Source organism: Lactuca serriola, chromosome 5 (genome assembly GCF_051521515.1).
Source record: "Lactuca serriola cultivar US96UC23 chromosome 5, Lser_US96UC23_V15, whole genome shotgun sequence".
In the NCBI taxonomy this organism is placed as follows: domain Eukaryota; kingdom Viridiplantae; phylum Streptophyta; class Magnoliopsida; order Asterales; family Asteraceae; genus Lactuca; species Lactuca serriola.
Window position 1 is genome coordinate 156634936 of NC_136412.1, and position 14319 is coordinate 156649254.

Below are 14319 nucleotides of genomic sequence, written 5' to 3' on the forward strand. Positions count from 1 at the left end.
AAATATTTGAATAAAAAATATGTATTCATATTTTTTTATTCACATATGAATATGTTTTGTTATATTCATATGTGAATAGATATATATATATATATATATATATATATATATATATATATATATATATATATATATATATATATAAGTCATTCTTGTTGTATTCACATTTGAATAATGTATGTATGGCAGCAAGTTATGTTCTATTCATATGTGAATATAACATACATATATTCAGGAATGAATATTTGAATAAAACATATGTATTCATATTTTTTTTATTCACATATGAATATGTTTTGTTATATTCATATGTGAATAGAACATATATAAGTCATTATTGTTATATTCACATTTGAATAATATATGTATGGCAGCAAGCTATCTTCTATTCATATGTGAATATTACATACATATTCACGAATGAATATTTGAATAAAACATATGTATTCATATTTTTTTATTCACATACGAATATGTTTTGTTATATTCATATGTGAATAGAACATATATAATTCATTCTTGTTGTATTCACATTTAAATAATGTATGTATGACAGCAAGCTATCTTCTATTCATATGTGAATATAACATACATATTCAGGAATGACTATTTGAATAAAACATATGTATTCATATTTTTTTTATTCACATATGAATATGTTTTGTTATATTCATATGTGAATATAACATACATATTCACGAATGAATATTAGTTTTGCTTGTGTTCAGAAGTAAACAAAACATATTTTATTTACCTTTTTGATTTGTTCTTGGTTTTCGTTTATATGTATTCTTCACTGTTGGTGTTGTTTCTGTAAGGGTAAGTAGTTAATATTAGGAAAACATAAGCGAAATGTTAAGTAACCTTTGTATTTTGACAGAATAGTTTTGAATAAAGATGAAAAATGAAGAGATGATGTAAAATCATTTATATATCAAATAATAATGGATTATTCTGACAAAAATTTCAAGTAAATAAAGTAATAACGAAGGACGGTTACAAGAATGAACGAGTATCATAAATTTCAAGTAAAATTGAAGTAAACAACCTTTTTTGAAGAATGAACAGTGTGAAAACAATGTTTTTAGTTATAAATCAACTAATAATTTTCGAAGATTACGAGAAATTTCAAGTAATCAAGTGATAATTTTAGAAATGATTCGAAATCGTTAAAAACTCGAGAAAAAACGCCGATGGTTACCTTTCATTGTCAAGAGTGAGGAAATTGTCTCGTTCATGTTTTCATCGGAAGACATTTTTCTTCGTTTATGTTATTTGATGCTTCTGCAAATTGTTTTCTTCTTATCGATTCTTCTGCAAATGGTTTTCGTGTTATGGTGTATCGAAGAGGGAAATGGTGTTTTTCTGTCGAGATTTGACGTGATATCAAATTACTCAAGTGCCCTGACGGTTTAATGTTTTTGGATTATTTACAAATTTGTCACCGCTCATTAATGTATTTAGATTATTTACAAGTTTGTCACCGTGTGTTTTTTAAGCTCATTAAAAGATTGGCTGAGAATGGTTCCCCCATTCTCAACCTTTTTTTTTCTCAATTGAACCCTCTCTCTCTCTCTCTCTCTCTCTCTCTCTATATATATATATATATATATATATATATATATATATATATATATATATATATATATATATATGTTCATATTCATTTGAGACAATACTAATTTTGTGAAACCGTGAGACCAAATCTAAAAAATAATTTCAAAATGCAAAATAAAAGGAAAAATCCAAAAATTCTTTTTTTAATTATTATTTTCGGAACTCTAATTACCTAAAAAATAAAAAATAAAAATAAAAAAAATTGTTGTTTTTTTTAAAATACGTGAAATATTCTAAATAGAATATATATATATATATATATATATATATATATATATATATATATATATAGAGAGAGAGAGAGAGAGAGAGAGAGAGAGTGCTAGGTTCATTTGTAAGTATTGTGTTATTGTATGCTTGATTGTGGACCAATCAAAAAATAATAGAAAAAAAATAATTAAATAAATCAATAAGGGTAAATAGGTAATTTGAGAAATAACTTCCACAAATACTCCCTATAATTTTGCTAGTTACGTTGAATGTAACCTAATTCCCCCCCTTTTATAAAGGGCCTACTGATCTGATCAATCTTCCCCGCTTTTGCAGGTGCGCTTCGTCTTTCGATTTGCGAAGAAGAAGGATTCTCCGGGTCGACGAGAACGAAGGAAAGGAAAATGTGAGGACCTAGGGGGTTTGGCTAGACCGAAGGATGAAGAAGAACGAACCAACAAGCTGCAGTCGATTCTCGGTGGCTGAAGTCGTAAGGAGGTGAGCACCTCCGTTGTTCGAATGGTCGGAAGAATAGGGAAGAGGCAGCTAAAACTGTCGTCGACCTTAGGGGTTTCTGCTGCTTTATCACTGGTGGAACAAGCAAAAAAATAGATCGAGTCTTACTCTAAAGGTGGACCAATTTCATACTTAGATCTCATCCAATTTCTGTTTGATGATTACGGAAGACCTATAACTTTTGGTTCTGGTGGCGGGAATACGCAGAGGAGTTCAATTTCATCATTGGATGATGCGAAGATTGTAAAAGCTACACCAAAAGTCCATGTGAATGAATATGTGAAAAGCGGAGTGCAGAAATTCCGTGTAATTCTTCTCTCTGAAGGGGGTGGAGTTCAGGGAGACATGGATGTGCTATGTCAGGTTTGTTTTATACATTTCACAAATTCTTGATCATATTATTACATAGTATTTAAAGAAACTCAACTCGATCTTATCTCTGCAGATTGGTTTAGATGGTATTCGGATGCTTGATCCTGCAACAAACCGAACACTGAAACTCTATTCCCTTGAATCTGTAACAAGATGGGAGGTAAGTATGTTGCATCAAATTAATTTCTTGTTAAAGTTTAAAATCTCTGAAATACGACTCTAAATTCTTTCTTTCCTTATAGGTAATGGATTCAAATGTATTTGTTTTCTGGACCAAAACTTCCATTGATGTTGATGAAAGATGTGTTAGACTAAAGTCAAATAGTTATACCACAACCAATATCCTTGACATGGTAGCTGCTGCAAGCATTCAGGTTCTGGCGTACTTGTAACGCCCCGTTCTTAAAGTACTTATTTATGAGTCCCCAAGATTTAAGAGGAAGGGTATTTTGGTCCTTTTATGGGAAATAGGTTTCATCCGAGAAGGTTTCGGACCAGGGTATGTATCTAGAAGCGTAGGGCTTCTCGCCACCTCTTCGTGGATATAAAGTTCATCGAAAACGGAGCTAGAATGAGGGAGTTATGACACTTTGAAGATATTGGCATTTATGGCCCTTAATGGAAAAAGTTGACAATGTAAGCCATGCATGCATGAGACACGCGTGGGTACGCCCAGCGTAATGAGTAAATGGACGCGGGTGCAAGGTCGAGTATGCCCAGCGTACTAGAGGTACGCCCAGCTTACTCTCAGAGTCTTAAAACCCTAATTTTAAGGGCAACCACTATATAAGGAACATAATGGTTCCCTCCTCATCCTCCATAAACACTCTCTTACCCTCAGAAACCCTAGACATTCTTCTTACCTCCATTGTTGGGTGTGGTTGACCTTGGAAAGCTTGGATTAGCAAAGGAAAGCATAAAGGAAGAAAGGAGAAGTTGTCAAAGAAGGAGTGGAGTGGCTGGAACTTATAGATCTGGAAAGACATCATCCTTTGGAGCCTATGTGAGGTATAAAGCTTCTTGCTTGACATTCATATTGTATAGATCTATGTGTTGTGAAGTATTGACACCATTCTTGTCCCAAAAGTCCTCATCTTGATGCATGTTTCGAGTTGGTCGAGATTATCTGTCCTTTCAGACCTTGGGAGGGGTCTTGAGTAAGAAAAATAAGGTCCCAAGGGCTGTGGTTGTCCCATGTGTGAGATAAGTAGGTCTTAATGGATTAAGACCTTTATAGACGTCCCAAGCAATAAAGTTTAAGACTTTATGAATCCTAGGTATATTTGGCTTATGGATCTGAAGTTTGGACTTAAGAGGTTAAGCCATTAAGAACCTATGAGGATTTGAAGTCAGCGAGATTACGCCCCGCGTAATCTTATGTACGCCCCGCGTAGTGATTATGAGTCCCGATTCCAACCCGTGAACTTTGAGTTACGCCCAACGTACCAAGAGGGGTACGCCCAGCGTACTCCCTCTGTTGAGTTCTTCGTTTTAGGCCTTTAGAGTTTGGGCTGTTATTGGGCCATTAGAGTTTGGGCCATGGCTGGAGATTATGGATGTAGTGTTCTGGACTCTATAATTGTATGGACCTGGGATCTAGGCCCGTTTAGAGAGGTGGGCCCAATTTGGTAAATTGGGCTAATATTGAGCTTTGCTTTGAATTCTGGATCATTGGGCCTTTGTAGGCCATCAAGGGTAAGGGATAAGAGCTAAGTATGTATGTTGGGTCTAGAGTAAGGCCCAATTAAGAGAATGGGCCCAATGTAGCAAATTGGGCCATTAATAGGCCATTGGTGGGCTTAAGATCTTATCGGGTGATTGGGCCTTTCATATTTTGGTTTTGGGCCTTTGTCATGGACCAGATTGAGTTAAGGGTAAATTGGTCAATTTACCCTTAGAGGGATGTTGTGCTTGAGCTAATGGTTATTTGCTTTTCTGGATAGCTCGGGATTATCGGTGAGACGGTGGTTCAGGCATCTGCTTTGTCGGTTCAGATCGGCGTATTGAGGTGAGTTATCCTCACTATATCAATAGGGTCTAAGGCACCAAGGTCGGCCCTTTATCGGATTGTGATCTGGGTATCGTTGTTATGTTATTGAATTGTTATGTTTGCATCCTGGTAGTTAGGATGGTATATGTTAGAGACCTGGTTAAGGTCGGTATCCTGGTTAGGATGATGTTATGCTATGTGATCTGCTAGATCGGTTTGATTGAATGTGAATTGTTATATGTTTGAATGTTTATGTGCACATGCTTGTGGGACTGGGGTTGGGTTGAGGCGGGTCCTGCTTTGTGTTGTATGCTAACATACACAGGGCGGACCGGTTATCCCGAAGGCCCAGCGAGCGCTCCAGATAGGCTGTAGGCCCCAAGAGGGCGGACCAGACGTGCCGAGGCTCGGAGAGTGGACCATGCCGACTAAAGGCCCGGTGCAGGATGACCAGTCATACTGTAGACTCAGAGAGTGGACCAGGTGGATTGAAGGCCCGATGTGGGCGGACCAATCACACTGTAGACTCGATGTATGTGGCTAGACTCGGAGGGTGGACCAGGTGGACTGAAGGCCGGTGCGGCGGACCAGTTACACAGTAGACCCGAAGTGCATGGCTGTTCTGTGTTCTGTTATGATATGGCTTGTTATGCGTGTATGGTATATGTGGTTGGTATTTTGGGGATATCTCACTAAGCTTTCGGGCTTACAGTTGTGGTTTAATGTTTTTCAGGTTCTTCAGGAGACCGTGGCAAGGCAAAGGCGTGATTGTACCGCTCCTCATGATTATGTTTTATGTTGTGGTTCTGGGAAGATTCTGATAATAATTGTATTGAAAACCTTTTTGTAATAACTTTATGAAATCGGGTTGTTTTTTAAAAGTTTAAATTGGCTTAGATTTTTAGAGTGTTACAGTACTACTATGCTTCCATATTCTCTATGGTTCATAAACTTTTTTCTTTCATATTCATGGTTCTTCTTTTAACAATTTAGCTCAAGGAGATGGAAGAAGTAACAATCTCTGAATAACCAACTGAAAAGAAGAAAGTCTTCCCTGATTGGAAAAACTTGATTAAGCATGGAAATGAAGAAAAAGATCACTGGGTTAGTTTAATCTTCTTAAATCTGAATTGTATTGGAATTCTATTAATGGTGTCAATTGTCAAATAAAAATATTTGGAATTGAATCTTCTTTTGTATGTAGGTTCCAGATGAAGCATCTACTAAATGCACAACTTGTAAAACATATTTTGGAGCTTTTGTGCGAAGGGTTAGTCTGTTTGTTTAATTTCAATTCTTAATTCTTAATGAGGATTATTTATTTATTTATTGTTTTGTTTTCTCTTTTGCTTTGTAGCATCACTGTAGAAATTGTGGTGATATTTTTGTGATAAGTGTACTCAAGGTAGAATTGTTCTCACAACAGAGGAAAATGCTCAACAAGTTCGAGTTTGTGACCAATGCATGGTATGCAATGCATAATTTAAAAAATAAAAAATAAAAAAATTACAATGTATAGATAAATATTGATTTTCTACTCATTAATTTTTTTTATAGGTTGAAGTTACTCAAAGGCTGAGTCATGTGAATGAGGTGGCAGATAGAGGTTCTTTTGGGTTTAATAGACATGAAGATCTTACAACATTCTACTAGAATGGAATCTTGAATTCCGATTCTGACAGAATTAAATCTTGAAGATGAACATTGTTTGGGATGAGGATGAACAATAACCACCAATCTTCCAAAAAGAATGGTTTATTCCAGCAGAATAATGTACAAAATAATGAAAAAAAATATATGTAATAGTATAATCTGGTAGAATAATTTATATATTGTATTTCTTTGTTATTAATAAATGTAACATTCTCATAGAATAGTAAATAAATTTTTTTCTTTTCTAAGAATTTAATGAATTTTATTTTAACTTGTATCCAAAATTTTATTATTCTTCAAGAAGTTTATTAAATCAAAATATATATTACGTCAGAATGTGTATTCTTGTATGGTTCAATCATATTTGTTATTTTTCAATATATTGATAGATATATTTCGTCATGTTACGAATTATGAGAATTATCATCCATACAATCAGATATTTAAAACTAATACAATCTATTTCCTTTAAAATATGCAATTTTCCTTAAAATATGCAAATTTCTGTTATTAAATTTATACTAACTAACTATAATACCCTTTTAGTTAGAATATATGGTATTTTTTATTTATATTTAATTCAATAATATGTAATAATCACTTACTTAAAATAAGTTAAATTGATTGGCCACATTTATTTATATAATAACATAATAATTACTTTTAATAAAATAACCTAAGCCTACAAATATATATATATATATATATATATATATATATATATATATATATATATATGGTTAGGTTATTTTGTTTTGACTATCTATTGAGTGCATATATGATGGATTCTGGACCAATCATTTTAGTTATTTTAATAAAGTAATTAATGCATATTATATGTTGAAGATATAATGGGTATTAATTACATCTTCAGCATTTAATATGCATTAATTATTTTTTCTTAAAATAACTAAAATGATTGGTCTAAAATCAATCATACATGCACAATAGATAGTGAAAACATTTGAACCTAACTCTCTCTCTCTCTCTCTCTACATATATATATATATATATATATATATATATATATATATATATATGTGTGTGTGTGTGTGTGTGTGTGTGTTCAGGTTCATTTGAGACCATTCTAATATTGTGAGACCGTGAGACCAAATCTAAAAATAATTTTAAAATGCAAAATAAATGGAAAAATCCAAAAATTGTTTTTTTAAATATTATTTTCGGGATTTGAATTAACTAGAAAAAATAAAAATAAATAAAAAAAAATCTCGTTTTTTTTTAAAAATACGTGAAATATTCTAATAGAATATTACACTGACATATTCTAAAAAATAATTTTAAAATGCAAAATAAATGGAAAAATCTAAAAATTCTTTTTTTAAATATTATTTTCGGAACTTGAATTAACTAAAAAAAATATAAAAAATTCCATTTTTTTTTGAAAAATACGTGAAATATTTTAATAGAATATTACACTATATATATTTAAAAAATAATTTTAAAATGCAAAATAAATGGAAAAATCCAAAAATTCTTTTTTTAAATATTATTTTCGGAACTTGAATTAACTAAAAAAAATAAATAAATAAATGCGTCTCATGGTCTCACAAAATTAGGCCGTCTCACATGAACCTAACCCTATATATATATATATATATATATATATATATATATATATATATATATATATATATATATATATATATATATATATATATATATATATCTTAATTACCTTATAAAGCATTTTTGGTCAAATGCTAAATTTTAAGTCGTACAAACATACAATGCATTTGTACAATCAATTTATGCATTACAAAAAGAGTAGAGTACATATGGTCAACAGTTGAAAATGTCAAATCTCTTATCCCCTATTCTTAGGCTATTTTGACCCGGTTCATTCCTTATCATTGTATTTTCCCAAATCTCGCAATTTCTGTTCTCAAATCTTAGATATATATATCGTTGACGTTTCCATTTCTAAGGTTTAATTCATCTTTCATCATTCAACCACCATTGTCACACCCGTCGCGTGACGCGGGTAATGGTTAGTATATATATATATATATATATATATATATATATATATATATATATAGAGAGAGAGAGAGAGAGAGAGAGTTAGGTTCAAATGTTTTCACTATCTATTGTGTGCCTGTATGATTGATTTTGGACCAATCATTTTCGTTATTTTAAGAAAGTAATTAATGCTTATTAAATGCTGAAGATGTAATTAATACCTATTATATCTTCAACATGTAATATGCATTAATTACTTTCTTAAAATAATTAAAATGATTGGTCCAAAATCAGTCATACATGCACACAATAGATAGTGAAAACAAAATAACCTAACCCTATATATATATATATATATATATATATATATATATATATATATATATATATATATATATATATATATATATATGGTATCAGAACCATGGAACACTATGTGATATTACCTCGATTTGTTGTTTATGAGTATATTCAATAGATTTAAAAACAGTAATAAACAATTGATTAAAAACCAGTTAATAGAAGAATATGAAATACCAAAAAATTTAGACCTTCTTAATAAATGGACTATTCCTAGTATCCACCCTAAATTCATATATGAATTAGGAACTTTTGAAGAATTAGGTTTTATCCAAACTGTTAAAACTACAGAAGAGAGTTTAACTATGAATGAAGATGACATGACAATTCAGTTAATAACTCCACAAGATATTAATAGATATAAACATATTTATAATTACTTGCATATTGGTTTAGTGCAAATTGCTTTTAAACCATTAACATTACAAGGATTACCTGAAAGTTTTTTAGCAGTTCTTAGGGACGCTAGAAATAAAAATTGGAAACAATCTTTAATGGGTATAATAGAATCTAGTTTGTCTCATGGACCGGTATATTTTAATGTTTACCCAAATTTACAACTTTCTTTGTCTGATAGGAATATTTTTCAAGCTTTAACATTAAATGTCAAAACTCATGGTTATAATTATTTACCAGGATCGGAAGTAATATGTATATGTTATCGTATATATTTTAAACCATTAAAAACGATGAATCCTAAATGTAAGAAAGTTAATAAACCTATAAATGAAACAATTTTAATATAAAGTAATTTTGATATGTCAAAAATTACAACTAGAAAAGCTATAAATGGGATGAAATAAAATTTCCCCAACACTGGATTTTAGAAGATAATATACCACCCACGCCTTTAATAAATAATAATATAGAAAGTATTATACAAACTTCTGATGGGGCCGTTACTATTGAATTTAACAAGGAAATGGAATATGAACACGACCTAATAAAACGAACAAGATCGGCAAGATCTTCACATTCATACATATCACCACTAGATTATAAGGTAGAAGTCCCCTCTACTCGTGCTTCTGTTGATATCAGAAAAATAAATAATCTAAATATACATGATGATATTGTGTATGAGGCGGAGGCATCTACTCCTTCTGAAATGAATTTTACAATTTAATGGATTTAGACGAAAAAATAGATTTTAGCCCTGGTTCTCAGGCAAGAAAAATTATTTCAGAAGAATTTTATTCAACTAAATGGACATTTTTTAAAGATTGGTTATTTAAAAATTATTCTAAAGAGGAGTTACAAGAGATACAAAATAAATTTTATGAACATTTATCCTCTATAAATCAGATTATACATTTTATTTCTTGGTTTACTTATACTTTTCTACATGATATTCACAACATAGAAAGAGATTATACTCTATCAGGAGACAAGATAATAACAAGCATATTTTCACCTCAAATCCCTTTTACAATTACAAATAACAATGTTACCATAAAATTTTCAGCTTATCAAAAGCTTTTTGAAGAAAAGACTCTTACTGTAGATATAAATCATATTAATAGTATGATCCAACAATTAAATTTCCATAATTTATATTCTATAATAATAAGAGAACAATTAATCGATTTACACAAAAAAATAGAAAAAATAAATAGTCAAAAAGAGACAATAATACAAAAAAAAAAAACAAATAAATGCTACTATTCAACCATCACCAAATATTACTGGTTATAAATTAAAAAACTACGATTATATGCTAGATATTATACAAGAACAAATGAAAAAACTACATATTAATACCATAAATAAAGAAATTTTAGCATTAGTAAAATGTATTCTTAAATTTCAAGACGATTTATATAATCAACATTTCATTATAAAAACAGATTGTCAGGCAGCTAAATTCATGTTTAATAAAGACTTTAAACATGATGTTTCTAAGCCAATGTTTACTGGATGGCAAGCTACATTAGCATGTTTTGATTTTGAAATTCAATATAAAAAAGGAAGTGATAATAGTCTTCTTGATTTTTTATCTAGAGAATTTCTGAATGAGTTATAGCCAACTAAGACAGTTATCTCATGATATCATTAATACAAAAAATTTAATTAATGAAGCGGAAGTTGAATTAACCAACTTAACAAATGAACCATATTTCAGGAGAACAGTAATTAATTTAAGATTAATTGGTTTAAGAATTCAGCTCAAGAATCTTGAGAACAAACTTATATTACTCTTAAATTGACATTTTCAGGTAAATTTCTTATGGGTGACTCAAGATTACAAGTAAAGAATAATCTTCATTGTAAACATATCAAGGTCTTAGAATCGTTTATCAAACGAAGTAAAAAAGATAGACCGATAACAAGAACTGACATGAAACGATATAACATTATGTTCAAATATCTTCATAAGAAAATCTCAGAAACCACATGCGAATTTGCAGGATGAATTCCAATCGTGGAAGAGGCCATCCTTCATACAGGGGTAGTTATAGTAGAGGTCGAGGAAATCCTACGGCTTCAAGCAGTTCTTATAGAACTGGAAATTCGTCACAAGCAAATGATCAGTCTCTTCCAATTCCTGGAAGCCCATTATATGAGGAGTTTAAAGCATTTTTAGAATCAAAAAAGGAAAATATTCCTAGTTTCGCCCAAATGATCACAGATGGTGAAACCATCAATGATAATTTTGAATATAAAGAATCATCTCATAGAGATAATATTATTATCTTAGAACATAAAGATATAATGCTTTATTTTGAAAACAATGATGATCCATGGTTTTTAATGACAAGATACTTGGATACAGCGACATACACTGGATATTCTTATAAACAAAGATTATATTATGAGAATATTTTGAAAATAACTGGATCAGTTGAATTTTCTCATTTTACATCCGGAGGTAATACCAGTGTTTACAATTTTAGCAAAGTCATTATCAAAAAGATCATATCACCTGAGGAATGGGGATTAAGTACCCTCAAGGAAAAAGAGTTTATACTCCCTCCTTCGAAGATACCAATGAAATTTACATACTAGGATTATATTGAAAGCTTTCATAAAGCCTTCCTATATGAGAACCCTCAAAGAAAACATACTTGGTTCTTTAAAGTATGTGAAAAGGCTTATAACCAAAGTAAAGATATACCAAATTGGTTCACTAATTGGTGGATCGCATATGGCCCAAGTATAGATATTCTCCCTGAGGAACCATTTAGGAGATTATATGGGGAATGGTTACTCGTCTCTCCTAGATACCGAAACCAAGCCATTCCTTTGAAATCAGAAGGGCTGGAAGCAATATCTTCCATGCATTTTTTCATGGAATTTTCTATTCCTTGGATTTGGAAATGGTCCTCACATGTGGATTATACTCCCTCCAAATTTCCTTCTCTACAAAGGTCATACTTTACCAAATTCTGGCCTAAAATGCTTCATAAAAATCCAGAAACAAAAATCCTTAATGCACAGGAAACAATTGATCATATCAATCATCAAATTAAGAAATAACAAGACCAGAAAAATTTCTCGGAAATAGCCTCCTCAACAGAAGCAGCTCCCTCAACTTCTCAAAAGGTCAATCTAACTAAAGAAGAAATAATCAATTCATTCAGGTTATACTATTCTGAATTAAAAGAAAACCTTAAACGGTTTACAAAACATGAAAATGCAAAAGATGAAGGTTCAAGTGAAGATATTTCAGATAATATGTCAGTTGATAACCACAGCCAATCACAGTGTTTAGCGGGGGAATCCCAACCAGATGATGAAGAAATTCCAGATGAAGACCTCCCCATTGATTGCATGATTGACATGATTGAGGAATCAATCACTCAAAGAAAGAATCTTTCCAAAACAAAAAGGACAACACCACAATAGACTCAAGGTGACAAGTGGATGAACCAAAATAAAAGAGAATGATATTCTTCAAGAATTATTGAAGACAAAGAATAATATTCGTCAGATATTATTAAAGCAAGGGGAATCAAACAAAAAGTCATTTCTACTTTTCTTAAAGCTGTTTGCCAATGCTAAATGTAATAATTTAGGTTTTGTTTGTTTTTGTGGCCTCCTGATCTATTTATGTAGCCTCTCTCTTATGTTTGAGACAGGCCTGGAGCCATTTCTATATTTCTCTCTTGTAATCTCCTCTTGTAAGAAATCCTTCTGCAACAAATAGTTTGAAATAAATTTGGAGTATCAAAGTTTTACTACACGACAATCTTGGATTCACCTTTCTGGTTAGTCTACTTCCTTATACTTCATTTTATTTGTAAGCCTAATGCAAGACTAATTCGTTAATATCACATAGTATTCTCATGGAAGCAGTATTATGATCAGCAAATCATAATCAGATATGAGCAAAAAAAAGTCTGGAGAAAAAGGCAAAGTCGTGTTTTAGCCCTGCTTTTATAAACACAGTGTTGTTTTAGGGCGTTTTACTCATTGACTCGCCTAGCCCGCCTGACTCTTTTGTAAATATTTTATAAATTATATATATATATATATATATATATATATATATATATATATATATATATATATATATATATATATATATATATATATATATATATATATTTCTCAAATCAGAATCAACATCCAAATCCTAAAAATCCTGATATCGTAATTTTCTGATAATTTTGGATCGAGTATTCAAAGGTGGATATTTCTAAGACCCAGCTAGGTTGTCATTCATGTGATTATATCCCACCGTATCATCAAACTATAGTGTTTTTGAAAGAAAAACATTATTAAAACATGAAAGCAGATCCTAAATCTATGTAACGTTTGATTCGAACATGAAGCCAAATCCCAAATGTGTATAACGTTTGATTCAAGCATGAAACCAGATCCAAAATCTATGTAACGTTTGTACAAGTTAAAATTCATATATTGAAAATATTATCCAATCTTCACCATCTTAAAACCAAAATACCGTTCAGCAACTCCTCCGTTAACATTTCGATTGCCCTCCCTCCACCACCGTGTGCCACCACACCATGACCCTCCTACTCCTCCCCCCTTTCTTCCCTTTATTCTTCCTAGCTTACATTAGTTACATATTCTACCAAAAACGCCGGTTCAAGCTCCCACCGGGCCCACGCCCATGGCCAATCGTCGGAAACCTCTACGACGTCAAACCAGTCAGGTTCCGCTGCTACGCAGAGTGGGCACAGCAATATGGTCCGATCATCTCCGTTTGGTTTGGATCAACTCTAAACGTCGTCGTCTCCAACAGTGAGTTAGCAAAAGAAGTACTTAAGGAAAAGGACCAACAAATGGCGGATCGGCACAGGAGCAGATCGGCGGCAAAGTTTAGCAGAGAAGGGCAGGATTTGATTTGGGCGGATTATGGACCACACTATGTGAAGGTTCGGAAAGTATGTACACTTGAATTGTTTTCACGGAAGAGTCTTGAAGCTCTAAGACCAATTAGGGAAGACGAAGTTACGGCTATGGTGGAATCTATTTTCAAGGACTGTACCCATCCTGGTAAGTTTATTCTTTTTTAAAATCATTTTTCGTAGTTTTATGTAAATTTTCGTAAATTGGTAAAAATCTTACATAGTCTTACGTAGACTCATTAAAAGTAGGTTTATTACATCTAAATAGTTAATTATCATATGTTTAAATAACCAAAGGGTGTTTGG

General features: G+C 31.6%; 2 pseudogenes across 1 annotated transcript in view; both read left to right on the top strand.

The window, feature by feature from the left end:
* Window positions 1-2346: 2346 nt before the first annotated feature.
* On the top strand, window positions 2347-6358 carry LOC145049906 (protein FREE1-like; annotated as a pseudogene).
* Window positions 6359-13342: 6984 nt separating this feature from the next.
* The window catches only part of LOC145053169 (cytochrome P450 98A2-like), a 25864-nt pseudogene continuing 24887 nt past the window's right edge, over window positions 13343-14319 (top strand). Inside the window, exon 1 of the transcript XR_013684371.1 lies at window positions 13343-14161. The product of XR_013684371.1 is annotated as a cytochrome P450 98A2-like (transcript). The remainder of the gene's footprint in view (window positions 14162-14319) is intronic.